The sequence below is a fragment of the Bradysia coprophila genome, unplaced genomic scaffold (assembly GCF_014529535.1).
Source record: "Bradysia coprophila strain Holo2 unplaced genomic scaffold, BU_Bcop_v1 contig_93, whole genome shotgun sequence".
Taxonomy (NCBI): domain Eukaryota; kingdom Metazoa; phylum Arthropoda; class Insecta; order Diptera; family Sciaridae; genus Bradysia; species Bradysia coprophila.
The window spans coordinates 266,763-281,746 of NW_023504021.1; the positions used below are offsets into that span (position 1 = coordinate 266,763).

The 14,984-nt window shown below is 37.7% G+C and overlaps 1 long non-coding RNA gene across 1 annotated transcript; it reads right to left on the reverse strand.

Moving 5' to 3' along the window:
* Positions 1 to 14,122: 14,122 nt before the first annotated feature.
* On the reverse strand, positions 14,123 to 14,597 carry LOC119084755. Its single transcript, XR_005089136.1, has 2 exons — positions 14,320 to 14,597; positions 14,123 to 14,212 (listed from the first exon to the last, which is right to left on the reverse strand). It is a non-coding gene; the product is annotated as an uncharacterized LOC119084755 (long non-coding RNA).
* Between the last annotated feature and the right edge of the window lie 387 nt (positions 14,598 to 14,984).

A 14,984-nucleotide genomic window follows, 5' to 3' on the forward strand; every position in this document is an offset into this window, starting at 1 on the left:
GCTTTCGCACATGATTAGGATGCTATGCCAACGGGTTTCCGAATGACTTTTAACACTGATGTATCTTCCCTTCTCGATAGTCCGAACGGGATCTGATTCATCATTTAACAGCGATACCAATGCCAAAGGTAATCGCTCTTCTGCGGAAAAGCCTTCATCGTCGTCAGTGCCCTCGAACAAATCATTGAGAAGTGCTTCATCGAGCTCGTCGATTCTCGTCAAAATTTCATTCTGGACTTTTTTGTCCTGAAAGGAGAAAATGTAATTAGTTTTTTCTTCGGGTTGGTTTTTTTATTATCGGCAAAATTGGTAGAGAAAAGAAAAGATCAAGAAAATGCGCATCATGTCAACAAGTAAGTTCAGACTTATGAACAGAGTACATACGGTATTGACAGAACCCAAATAAAAGTATTCCGGTCAGCCGTCAAGCTCACGAATGATTTTAATTTTTTATCACGCCGAACGGGAAATAATGAAAGATTTCAAATAAAGTCGTGGGCAGTTTACCATTTCAAGTAAATTGTTGCGTTTTGATTGAAATTGCTACGAGGTACGTACTCGTACACGTAAGTGCTATGGTAGTCTTGGCTATCTCAGTGGGTTTCATTAAAAACCCTAAGGAAATGATTTCAAATTTTGACGGGATGACCTATTATACAAGTCAAGAGTTGCTTTAATCGTGCTATTCTCACTTATCTCTTCTTCTTCTTCTTCTTTTTCAGCCTGTTTCTATCCACTGCTGGATGTAGGCCTCTCCAACTTCTTTCCATTTCGTACGATCCATTGCCATTTGCTGCCAGTTTGTACCTGCAATATTCTTAATTCCGTTTGTCCATCTCTCTGGTGGTCTACCTATAGCTCGTCTTTTATATGGTCGCCAGTTCATGATCTTTTTGGTCCAACGTTCGTCTGTCCTTCTTGCAATATGTCCCGCCCAGCTCCATTTCAGAGATGCTATTCTTTCCATGACATCAACGACCCTGGTTTGTTGTCGAATCCATTGATTCGTCATTCTGTCTCTGAGTGTTATTCCGAGCATACTCCGTTCCATGGCTCTTTGTGTCACTCTCAATTTATCTTCGGATGCTTTTGTTAAAGTTAACGTTTCCGCTCCATAAGTGAGCACTGGAAGGACACAAGTGTCGAAGACTTTGCGTTTCAGACTATTATTCATTTTGCTTTTGAAAATTAGTCTGAGTTTTCCGAACGCTGCCCATGCAAGACCAATCCTACGTCTTATTTCTGCAGTTTGGTTGTCCAGACCTAACTTCAGTTTATGTCCTAGATATACATAGCTGTCGACTCGTTCAATGACAGTGTCACCAATTTTGATTTCTATATCGTCCCCGATGTTGGTCATGACTTTTGTTTTCGATAAGTTCATCTTGAGGCCAACTTTGCTCGCCTCTTCACTTAACTGTTGTAGCATAAGCTGAGCCTGACCTAGATTCGCTGCTATCGGTACAATGTCATCAGCGAAGCGGAGATTGCTCAGGTACTCTCCATTTATCTTTATTCCCATTTTACTCCAGTTTAACTTCCTAAAAATACTCTGCAGAATCGCCGTGAATAATTTCGGTGAAATGGTGTCACCCTGCCTTACACCTCGGCCAATTCTGAATTTCTCCGTGCTCTTATGAAGTTTTATACATGAAGTAGCATTTTTGTACACATATCGAATTGTGTTGGAGTACCTTGAGTCTACTCTACATTCGTCTAATGCGTCCAATATCGACCATGTTTCCACTGAATCGAAAGCTTTTTCGAAGTCTATGAATAGCAAGACTATGTCGATGTTGTATTCACGACACTTCTCAATAAGCGTTCTCATCACCTGCAAATGGTCGTTTGTGCTGAAACCAGATCTGAAAGCAGCTTGTTCAACAGGTTGGTAGAAGTCGAACTTGTTAGTGTTCCTCTTCGTAATGATTTTCATAAACAACTTGTAGAGTGTTGACAATAGGCTTATGGGTCGGTAATTTTCCAGCTTTGTTATGTCTCCTTTTTTATGCAGCAATGTAATTACCGCATTTTCCCAGGCTTCTGGTACTTCTTCCCATTGGAGACATTGATTAAACAAAGCCGTGATTGCCTTTAATAATGAGTCTCCACCTAGTTTAATGGCTTCCACTGGAACACCATCTTCTCCGGGAGACTTTTTGTTTTTCATCTCGGCTACTGCAGCTTTGACTTCATCAACAGTTATGTCGGGCATATCCTCCGATCCCACGTTTCTTATTATTGGTCTATCTTCGGTTTCTTCCGTTGAGCTCTGTCTTGCTGAAGAAAACAAATTCTCATAAAATTCTGTTGCAATGTTTAATATCGCATTTCGATCCGTTTGGATCGTTCCTGTTTTGTCTCGTAATTTGAAGATTTCTTTTTTGGCGTTTGTCATTTTTCTTCGTAGGACTTTCATATTGCAGTTAGCTTCAATTATGTTTTGAGCCAATTGGACATTATATTTTCTTTCATCTGATCTCCTTGCTTTGTTGATACTTTTAGACAGGTTCCGGTATTCCACCGAATCTCGTCCTCCGTTTTTTACCAACTCTGCTCTGCTTGCGATCAGGTCTAATGTTTCTCTGCTGAGTTTTGATTCTTTCCCTTGGACGGATTTGCATTTGGATTTCATGAAACCCATTATTGTATCGACGATTTTGGTATTCAATTCATCCAATGTTTCACATTGATTGTTGACGTTATCTAATTCGGCAGTCATTTTCGTAGCAAATTCTTCATTTTGTGTGTAAAGTCGTTGTACGTCAATCCTTTCACTTTTCTGAACTAGTTGTGATCTTTGAAATCTGGTATTTAACGTGACTCTTGCACGAACCATTCGGTGATCACTACCGGTTGAAAAATTGTTTAGGACCGTAACGTTCTTAACGGTTGACTTACAGCCAGTTATGATGTAATCGATCTCATTTTTCGTTACACCATCCGCACTAGCCCAAGTCCATTTCCGTTGAGGCTTTCCTGCAAAAAATGAATTCATTGCGTACAAATTGTGTTGCTGTAAGAAGTTGAGTAAAGTATTTCCACGCTCATTTCTTTGGTCATTGCTAATACTACCAACAGAAACTTCGGAGTCTTCTTCTCGTTTTCCCAGCTTCGCATTGAAATCACCGATTAGATATTGGTAATGTGAAGGGTTTTCGTCCAGAGCTTTCTCGACATCTTCATAGAATCTTTCTACTTCTTCGTCATCATGAGTGGACGTGGGTGCGTAAACCTGAATTAATTTGACACTGTATCTGTTATTTATCTTCAGGCTTACGTATATCACTCGATCGGATATGCTTTTCGTGTGAATTATGCGATCCGACCACCGCTTGTTTATGAACAATCCGACACCGTGCATCAGCATCTGACTGTCACTTCCTCGGTAGAAGAATGTATGCCCTGATTGTAATTTCAGGCATTCCTCTCCAGGTTTTCTCACTTCGCTCACTCCCACAACATCCCATTTTATCTTTTCTAGCTCTTCTTCCATTTCTTGCATTTTTTGTCTTGACGACAATGTTCTGGCATTATATGTGGCAATGTATAATTCGTTATGGCTTCGTTTGAAGGTTTTTAGCATTAAAACACCACGCTTGCTACTGCGGGTTGGTGAGTATGAAAGCTTTACTTTGCTCGCCCCCGGTAATCCTCGAGCTCTGACCCGCACATTTCTGCACGTTCCGGGACCACCGTGCCTATCAAAGTGCACAGTGCCCGACGGGGTAGTGTTACTCTTTTTGAACATTCTCTTCCATAAAGCTTTGCCCATTCTTTTGAACCTATCTGAGCAAAAGGTTATTCGTCCTTTAAAAGCTTAACCTAGTAGCTAATAAGAATTCTGGGATCGTTCTATCCTTTGGCTTCCTGATCGTGTTGTTTCACCTCAACGTTGGTCCCTTAACCCCAATTCTTTCGGATTCCAGCTCACGATTCATTCAACCTTAAGATTGATCTATCTAATCCTATCTTATTTACTGCTACGTCCTCGTTAAACTTCATTCCCTCCACTCTTTTTCAAACTGGCTTGGGACAGTCTTTGGCGGTGTTATTCTCACTTATATAACGGACTAATTCCTGCAGCAATGGACCATATTTTTACAATAAAAGAGTAAATTGTACAAACCTCTTTCTCCAACTGAACACTTCGAAACCGCAATTTCTTAACGATTTTTTTGATCTTCTTCAAAACATCGTTGATCTCTGGAATCGCCTCGAATCCGTCGACGTTTACTAAATTGTGAATTCCGTGTCCTAAACAGTGCTGATGGTCTAGTTTTTCATCGTTGATGAATTTGATGATATTTGATCCTTTATCCCCAACGACGTAAATCGAAACGTTTTCAATTCCAAAGAACTTCAGGGTATTGAAGTACTGCTCAGCTATTTCGGCTGCTCCGTGCTTTATCGGCATCAATCCGGTTTTGAGGTTGATATTATGTAACTCAAAATCATCGTTGATGAATGACAAATTGAATGTGATGTATCCATTTCGTTTGAAACTGTCTGTCCACAAATCGAGCGTTATGGCGCAGTACTTCAGATCCTTTACGATTTCTTTGATAACCGGGACCATTTCAAAGTAAACGTCGCTCAGGGCAGATCGGGTTAGAGTTCTTCTGTCTGGACCTTGTTTTATAACAATGTTGTACGATTTCAGGAAATCCGTGAATGCAATGCTATCGCTGGACACTGCATTGTAGCTAATAAGACTGCGAGCACAAAGGATAGCTAGTCGACGAGACAACAGATAATTCCGATCCGTCGCGCTCTTCTTGTCGGAGTCTACGCCGAAGTACTGAGTTAGTTTCTTCGTAGCATCGCCAAACGCTATCTGTTCCTTGGTTGACAATTTATGCACATCAATTAAATGGTTGGACAGATTACCGGTGCTGGTACCTCTCTTGAATTTATGGATACTGAAAAAAAATTGAATTCTCAAACTTAGTGCTCGAAAAAAAAAAATAAAAAAATACACCGAACAAACCTCCGAATTTGTAGGTTTGGCTTCAGACGAATGTTTTCCAGCAGCTTTGATTGGAATTCAGATTGTTGGTGGGTCAGACAAACATTGCAAAAATTATACCCCTCATCCTCTTCCTTATCAGTAGCATTGTTGAACAGAGTACCGAAATATTTCCACACAGGACTTTTCGTGTCTATAATGAATTTAGGAACTCATTCTCTAAAACTTGAAGTTGGAAATGACGGTCAATGTCACTCACTATATTTTCCGAGAACGACTACATAATCTAAAATCGTGTAATCCGAATCCTCAACTGAGCCACACGGATTGATAGCTTTCTTCTGTAAAATGGTTTTTGTCGACTGTTTTCCTTTCGGAACTTTTTTCGTTTTTTGATGGGAGTCCATTCTTTGAATCTAAAAAAATGACAGAATTGTTACAGAAAAGAAATTCAGGTCGATGAATCGTAAAATGTGGTGGGTTCAGTCTTCAGTCACAGAAAAAGTGGACTATGTGGGATATCTTGGCTCAACTCAATGTTTTCAGTTGAGTTGAGCTGAATTGTGATGAGTTGAGATACCATTGTTATCACAACTCAACTCAGGTCCAGCCCAGCTCAATTCAATTACGTTTCCTGAGTTGAGTTGAGATAACAATGGTATCTCAACTCATCACAATTCAGCTGTCTAGGAAGCATGTCTAGGAAAACGTATTCAGCTACATCGTGAATCCGTTGTTAACAAATTAAAGTAGACTCATCCGACCACTGTTTACAATCATGAAAAATGTTTTATCTGAGAAGAAAGAATTGTAACAGACTCACTTTACAAATTCAAGGTCTTTCTCACAGGTTCGACTGTTCCAGTAGCTTTCTTCTCTTCTACAACCTCGTCCGACTTACTTTCGCCTTTCGCGTAGTGTACTCTACATTTACAAACGGGAAATTCGAAAAATATTAGAATTTGTGAAAATGGTCATCTCTAATGCAGACTCTGCATTTGACATGATCAATTCGGCTTACTGTTTTGATTCGTCCTTCGACACAAACCAGCACAACGTCGTTTTATTTGATTCACAGCCTAAAAATGTATATTTTTTATGAGTTGAATGGTTCATTAAACCTGTAACACACACACATACACAACGATCTTTTGAATGGCCATCAAAAACTACAAATTTTTCACTCAGAACCGTTAACTAGAAGAGCATCAAGATGTACTTTTTGTTTACTTATGTAGCAAATGGCAAAATATTTATTACGATTTAATGAATGATTTGTTTAAAAGAATACTTTCGATAATATATAATGAGACGAGCAACACTTCATAAACAAAATTCAATCGAAATTTTTTGTTCAATAAAAGAATTCCACAATCACACCCGCACCGAACCGACACAAAAGATCTATATTGCGTATGCGTATCCATTATCCAACCATGAAACACTTTGTCAAAATTTTCATGCATTTTAGTGAATCAATATTTTGATTTACCTTACCTTGCAACTTGCAACTATTTAAACAAATTCGGTAAAATTTCATCGAGTATTGACCATGTTGTTTCAACGTAAAAGAAGTTATTTCTTTCAGGTCAATGTGTAGTACAAAACCGAATATATTTGCTCCGCGTTGCAAAATGTACTGATAACTGCAAATAATTTCTGATAAGAGCATAAGAGGGGATAAATTCGACAGTTCTGTCATAGTCCACTGTACTAAAATGTTGACAATGTTGGTGGTCAAGGGTGGTGCTGTGGTATTTAATTTGTCGATTTAATTTATACAGTCGAGGAAATTTAGATTTCGGGTTTTCCAAAGGTATTAATCTTATTTAACCCACACTTTATCCCACAACAATGGAATCCACAAATTTAAATTTAGTTAACACAACGGTCACAATGACGGCGCTGCAGTCACGATTTCAAAATGTGATATAGGGTGGCTAACTAAATTTTGGTTTTGGTTACATTTTCTCTTGGTTTTTAATTATTACATCAGGCTTCTAAATTAAGAGTACCTTTATGCAATATAAACCGTTTGAGTTTGAAAAAAGATGTTTTGTATCAGTGAACGATATAGGAAAGCGTTCAGTACGTCTCAACAAACAAAAGAACGTAAAACATATTTGTATATTTAGCCACCCTACGTCCGTCATCGCTTCTATTGTCTTCAAAAACATATTGTGTGCTTGTCATGATATGTATCAGACGTTTGTTTATTTATGTGTCTCATCTAAAATGCTGGCCAGCAAAATTTTGATCATTAATTTCAACGGCAAAATTGATCTAAATGTTAAAATAATTGTGAATAATAGTGAAGTTAATGTGGTTTTGTTTTCTCCTCATAAAGGAATTTTCATCAGTTCGACGTAAAGTGCGGAGCACCATTAGAAAAAAAACTTGTCGCTGAAGAATGATCAAAAAGTTGCTGGACGCAATAGCTTCAACTAATGCTTTGCAGGATATAGAATCAAAATTAGAGAAACACCAAGAGCCGTCCATTTGAAATCTTCACAATCATCATTTCAACTAAAGGCTTTTTTTTAACGAAATGGAAGTTCGCTCGCAGACTCGGATCGGAACATCTCATTCGTTTTCGCTAACGCCGGCAAAAACAAAGAATGATAAATTTGTCTTTGTTGCGTTTCTTCACACTTTGGCGATTCTTCGTGGTGATTAAACAAATCCTTTTTATTTATCCTTTTACGAAATTTATCTAAAAGGCGTTATTTGTTCGAAGCTAGTGAATCTATCCTTTTATAAAAGTTACGAAATGCTGCCTGGTTCGATCCTAAGGAAACTCTTATTTTACGTCAGGTAACGGCATCTTGTTCGATCCTAGGGAATCCATACTTTAACAAAAGATCCCGAGGACACTATCATTTTACGAAAGATAATGTAGAGACATTTCAAAAACGTATTTTTACACTTTGGCGTTTCCTCACACTCTGGCGATTTTTCTCTTCTTCTCTTCACACTCTATCGATTTTTCTTGGCAATTCATCATTATGGTTGATTTGTTAAATCAATAAGAAATATCGCCATAATGTGAAGAAAAACCAAGAAATATCGCCAAAGAGTAAAGAAACTCCAAGGATCATAGAGAATTGAAAATTTGTCTTTATGGCCAAAGCACCTAGCAGGGTAATAGAGGTTTTTACACGTCAAATAGAGTAGTATTTTGATACCAATAATACCATTAGCAGCCCTAATGGTAATTTTGCAATGACATTAAGAAAAAAAAGGTATGGAAATATTCGCATACTTCGATTAAAGTAGGACTCTATTTTTTTCTATTACCCTGCTAGGTGCTTTATGGCGTTTCTTCACACTTCTGAGACTTTTCTTGATGATTTAACAAATCAACTAAATATGATGAATTGTCAAGAAAAATCGCGAAAGTGTGAAGAAACTCCAAAATATGACAAATCGCCAAATAATACAATATTGTCGATTTGACTATAACTTTTAATTTAGAAAAAGATTGTACGGGACAGTATGTGCTGCATATCATATAATTCCTCTCTCTTGTGTTTATCTGTGTTCTACGAAGCCAAAATATAATTTCGGACTACAAGTAAACCGTCTCGACTGCCCAGTAGTTATTTTCCTCATTAGGAGTGCAAAAAGGAGGCTATTTCAACATTAGTTAGGAAAGCATAATTTTTATGTGAATGTTTCTGAGGTTTTTCATCTTAATATTTTCATGAAGTTAAAAATAATCACAGAAAATTTTATTATAATAAAATCCTGGTATGCGTGTGAGGGCTATAAGTGGACTTAGCACCCCCCTTTTTTTGGCATATAGCTGTGTAATGTATATTGCGAAGACTACAGTTAAAATAGCTGTGTAATTTATATTATAGCTGTGAGCCACATTTCAAATCTATCACGAGAAATAAAAAAATTTTCCGAAACGTTCATGAATTTTGCGGTCACCCATCTAAGTACTAACCGCGCCGATTGATGCTTAACCTGAGAATCCGACCGTCATCTATGCTGCTGATGTACTAATTTTGCTTGTGCTTTAACACGTTCTTATTTCGAAGCTATATTATGCGGCACGCAGCCTAATTCAAGTGTGTAGTTTTTATATTTCACTTTTGTGAGTTGTCACTACAAGGATTGTTCTAGGTTCTGAAAGAAAGTGAATTGAAACCGCGCGAAGAATCACGAATTCAATTATTTTCTGTGAAATGACGAGTTTGATTTTTACGATTTTGCTAATTAACTAATTCGTTTCTAATGCAGTGAAATTTCTGAAATTCTCATTCGTCTGTGTTTCTACGGATTCTGACTATATTAAAAAGATTATTTATTTTAAATGCGACAAAAAAGACTGCTCACAATTATGGCGCAGCCGGTAAAACATAAATCTTTTCTCAAAAATTAAAAACTACAGTAAATAAATATCATCGATCTTCTTCTTCCCTAATGTTCCCAAAATACAAGCAGCGTAACCACGTTGAATTGCGATGGAAATTCTTTGCAGAAGGTATTCTTTTGATTTTACCTCACCCGTTGCCTTTTTCATTAAAGAGCCCAATTTATCAATAAATTTCTTCGTTTCCGGACCCATGCAGCCTAAAGTCTCGAAAGCAAGTGGGGTTAGCAAATAGTTTTGTTTCAAAGAAACGTAATGGTTATGCTTATGTCTCTCTGCTTTTTCAGCAATGGACCGTGCTTTCTTTGATGAATCATTAATATATGATGCAGCCATCCCGGACGGTAACATCCCACAAGAGTGATCTCCCATGACTCCATGGTATCAAAGTCATACCGTCAGGTCTTTTACCATCATCTCTTGAAATACCTGGAGGCTGTACTATATTTGGAACACCTGCACTAGAGAAAGCATAAGCGAATATGTTATTCATAATATCATGTCTAACGTATTTTCCTTCTGCGCATTTCACACAAGATAAACCATGCAATCCATCTTTTTCGACTGTTTTACCGCAAAGACATTTATGTTCCTCACATATTTGAGTGCCTAATCGAAGACCAACAGCAATTCTAGCAGAATTGTTATCCAGTAGTAATCCTAATTGACTCGATGGGATCACTTGCAACCACTTTGAAGATTCTTTAGTCGATGATGCAAGTAGTCTGGCACGAGTTTTCAGGTCACCATTTTCAAACAATTCATTAAATTGATTTTTGATCTTCGGGATGTCCCAATTCTTTTGTTCCTTTTTAAGAGTATCGTTTTCTGGAACAAATTCTTGAGGAATTTCATTAATTAATTGTACAATCTGTTCATCAATTACTCGTAAATCAAATCTTTGAAGAATCACGCCACACAAATCTGATGAAGAAAAGACTGACGACAAGTAGGCCGGTATTGCTAAATCCTCAACTTTTCTAATACCCATACCTCCGAAAGACAATGGAAGCGACGCTTGATCCCAAGAAAGGCCTTCTACCCTATTATTAGTAATCGACTCCAAAGCTGACCTAAAAACTTCGTCAACAGACCTCAGCTTATCCGGAAGCAAGTAAGCTCTAGAAGCGCGCATCAAATAACTGAACCTACAACTGCTCAAAGATTTCCTAAAAACACACAAAGCAGGATGTACGTCCATCAACTTCAATCGATCACACATCAATTTGATTGATTCAACCTTAGACGAAAACATCCTCTCTAAACCTGTCTCAAACACCGGCGAGCCTAACAACTCAAGGGTAGACTCATCCACCTTCTTAATACCCGGCAACAAAGCTGATATCTCAGCATCCATACGAGCTTCTTCATCATCAGTCGCATTGATAAAGAAAACCTCGCACTTCTTAGCATTAAGCCGCAAACCTGACACCTCACAAAAAGACAAAACTCTCTGAATATCATCTAACACTACAGACAACTCATCACCTATAGTACCGTCATCCAAATACCAACCATTAAACCGAGACAAAAGAGCATGCGTCATCTTCATGATACCTATACAAAAACCTGGCGGACCTAACGGATCTCCCTGCTGAAATCCTCTCTGAGACAATAGAGGATCACCAACAAAGTACAGATTCGACACGAGCCTATACGCTTGTTGCAGCAAAGGAAACAGCTCAGGGCAAACATCCCGCACTTCACCTAACATAAACTTCCTAAACAGCATATTGAACGCATTCTCAAAATCAAGCTTAACAAGAGCCATCGGCCTATCATGATCAGCTTTACAAAACTTACGCACTGAATGAAAAAGGTATTCTGATCATCAAGCTTCATTACAATCAGCCAAGATATTTTAGAACAGTTTTTGTTTGTATATTAACATTTAGTCCGACCTGAATGCATGGTCCCATACATTTTCTCATATGCAGCACACAGATATATTTTTGATGCGTCAAATATGCGTTACACAGCTATTATATAGAGTACACAGCTACAATATGCAGATCCTAGCTATAAAATGTGTCCACGGTGCATAATGTAGCTCTGTAATCCATAATATAGTTGTGTAACTTATATTGCACGTAAATAACCAACATTAACAGAATATGCGTTTAGTAGCTATATTTTTATAAGTCTTGCAGCTATATTATAAAAACTACAGCTATATTATAAGTTACACAGCCTTTATCGAAATTCACGGATTTTCCGTGTACCCTAGAACGAGGTCGGAAATACATCAAATAAATCAAATAGAAAACAGACATGGAAATTGTTATTTTGTCTAAAAGGTGATATTAAAATTCTTTGGAAATCGTAACATCAAGCATAACTGCATGAGCAGGCATCTCAGGATTATAAATCAGGAACTTTGAAGTTCGTCATATATTCATATTCTTATCTTATTCCTGACCAGATTCTGTTTTCATGATTGAGCTCAATCATGAGCTTCACTTATACAAAGAGTTGAATTTATTTCCTATGCCAAATTGTAATTTGGCGAAAAAGAATGTTCCGAATCTGCGTTTCGTTTAAAAAAAGCCTTTAGTTGAAATGATGATTGTGAAGATTTCAAATGGACGGCTCTTGGTGTTTCTCTAATTTTGATTCTATATCCTGCAAAGCATTAGTTGTAGCTATGCGTCCAGCAACTTTTTGATCATTCTTCAGCGACAAGTTTTTTTTCTAATGGTGCTCCGCACTTTACGTCGAACTGATGAAAATTCCTTTATGAGGAGAAAACAAAACCACATTAACTTCACTATTATTCACAATTATTTTAACATTTAGATCAATTTTGCCGTTGAAATTAATGATCAAAATTTTGCTGGCCAGCATTTTAGATGAGACACATAAATAAACAAACGTCTGATACATATCATGACAAGCACACAATATGTTTTTGAAGACAATAGAAGCGATGACGGACGTAGGGTAGCTAAATGTACAAATATGTTTTACGTTCTTTTGTTTGTTGAGACGTACTGAACGCTTTCCTATATCGTTCACTGATACAAAACATCTTTTTTCAAACTCAAACGGTTTATATTGCATAAAGGTACTCTTAATTTAGAAGCCTGATGTAATAATTAAAAACCAAGAGAAAATGTAACCAAAACCAAAATTTAGTTAGCCACCCTATATCACATTTTGAAATCGTGATTTTGAAAAGCGCCGTCATTGCGACCGTTGTGTTAACTAAATTTAAATTTGTGGATTCCATTGTTGTGGGATAAAGTGTGGGTTAAATAATATTAATACCTTTGGAAAACCCGAAAACTAAATTTCTTCGACTGTAACTATTTTTTTGGTCGAGCACCTGCAATTTTTTTAAAATAATTTTACAGATGATGATGATATCAACCGTTACAACACATGAACACAACTAACCAAATATGTCGTTTCCTATTCCTCATAAAGAACGGTTAACGATTTTTTAACGATTTTTTAATACAAAGAATTTTAAAACGGGCGCCGTTCCTGCGCCGAATGCGCCGCCGCCGCCGATAAATTTTTTGACGTACGCCGCCGCCGAATTTCGGAAAATTGGCTGAGCCGATTTCAGCCGCCGCCGAAAATTTAAAAATGACGTACAGCCGCCGCCACAAAATATTGACCGGCGCCCGGCTCTAGTACAAGACTAGAAAAAAAAGAAGAGTTTCGAGCGCCGCAGGCGAACTTTCACAAATCTAACATGGTTTCCAACCTGTTTTAAGTGGTTTTGAAAAAAGTGAGTGAACGGACTGAAAATAGTTGAAAAAAGTTAGAAATCGAGCAAATAGTTGCTCACTTTTTCACATGTTGAAATTAGTTGTAAAAAGTGGGAAAAGTGAGTGCGTGGAATCCCTGCAGCTTGTTGCCAAACTAGACACTGATACTACGGCTGTCAGTAAAAAATCCGGCCGCAAATTTTAGATTCGTAAAAATTGATTAATTAATGAGTTCACAGAATCAGATCATCAAAAGTAAAATGCAAGGCAAATCTTGTAATAGGTTTGTTCCAAGTAACTGTAAACACGAACTTTGACAACCCGAACAACGACAATTTCATCCATAGCAACGTCGCTTACGTGATATTTCATACAAATCGACCAACGTCGCCTACGCGATTTACACAGAGGTATTATTGAGGTTATGGTTATATGGATGAAATTTGACAATTCATATGGCCTTGGAACAAACCTATAAAGTAAACCGTTGCAACGCCAAGTAATCATGGCTATCTATGAAACCTTAGACAAAACACCGATCCCACATTGGTTTCATTGGTTTCGCTGGTAGACAAACTGGTGTATCTGGTGGATGAACAATAATCGTCGCATCAGATTTCTTCTCGTCGATCGGACAACAAATGTTATCGTTTTTTGCGCTAAATTACGGCTCAACGAAAACGAACGAAAAGAAAGCGAACGAAGACGTCCCACCACCCGCATCCATGAGTCCATGTATAAATTCATTGGTTTATTTTACTTATCGAAATTATTGCTTATAATCTTTGGCTACAATTTTGAGTGTTCACCGATCAACGGTTATATAAAAAAAGAGAAGGAAGCCCAGTAAAGCAACCGTTTATATGCTATTTGCTTATATGCTAACAATTAAATTACTTATTGTGTTTCTCATTTACAGACCAACCCATAGATCACGCTGATCGCGCATATGTTCCTTCGTGTTATACAGTACTCGCCTTGAAATACTTCGTTACGACCTGGCGTTTCCCTTACTAAGCTTCTAACAGCACCGGTGACTGTAGTAAAAACTATCCGTTTGTAGCTGTATTTGTTTATTGTTCTCAAGTCGAATGAGAGCTTTAAAATTCTATAAACAATTAAATTCGGCAGGAATTACAACTAATTCTTCATTTACCACGGCAGAGTAAAATAAACCAGGCAGGAGCGGTTCATTTTCGAAACGTCAAATAAGGGACCTAATACACGGGAGGAAAATGAACTCAAATGAACACTGTCGTGCACTTACTGACAATCGTTACAATTAACTTACGAATAGTATTTGCCTATACACCTGTCGTAAACTAATTGATTTGCAATTTGTTAGGATGAGACGGAATAAAACGATTGATCTACACGTCTGCTCCGTATCACGTCGAAAATGATTTTGTCCTTCTTGTAATGTCATTCATACGAATGAATAATTTCCGCCATAAAACATATGACAAGGGTCGGTGAATCGTAGAGTTCGTTCAGAAAATACTGCGCTAAAATATTTTTCGATTGGCTCGCGTCCGCACATGTTCCTGCCAGCATCACTGGTACACATCAACAGTCATATGCAACTTCACACAAGTTACAGTCAGAATCACTGAAACACGCTAATCGAATGCGACTTCACGCGGATCGGAGTGTCATAGTCCTCTTTTCCACAAAGTCATCGCGGGAGGAGCACGTTCTTTTACGTAAAATAAAAATTTGATCTGACCTAGACGGCGTAAGCGTTTTAAATTCCTTAATGAATTGAAAGGCCGGATTGTGGTTGTTTCACAAACTTAAGTTTACTTGAATTTCCATGCGTGAAGACACATTCTGACTGGCATTATTACATAGAGATTTATAGCTGCTCGAACATTTGATTACAATAAACCATTCACACGAACGTCTCGACTGCTCATTC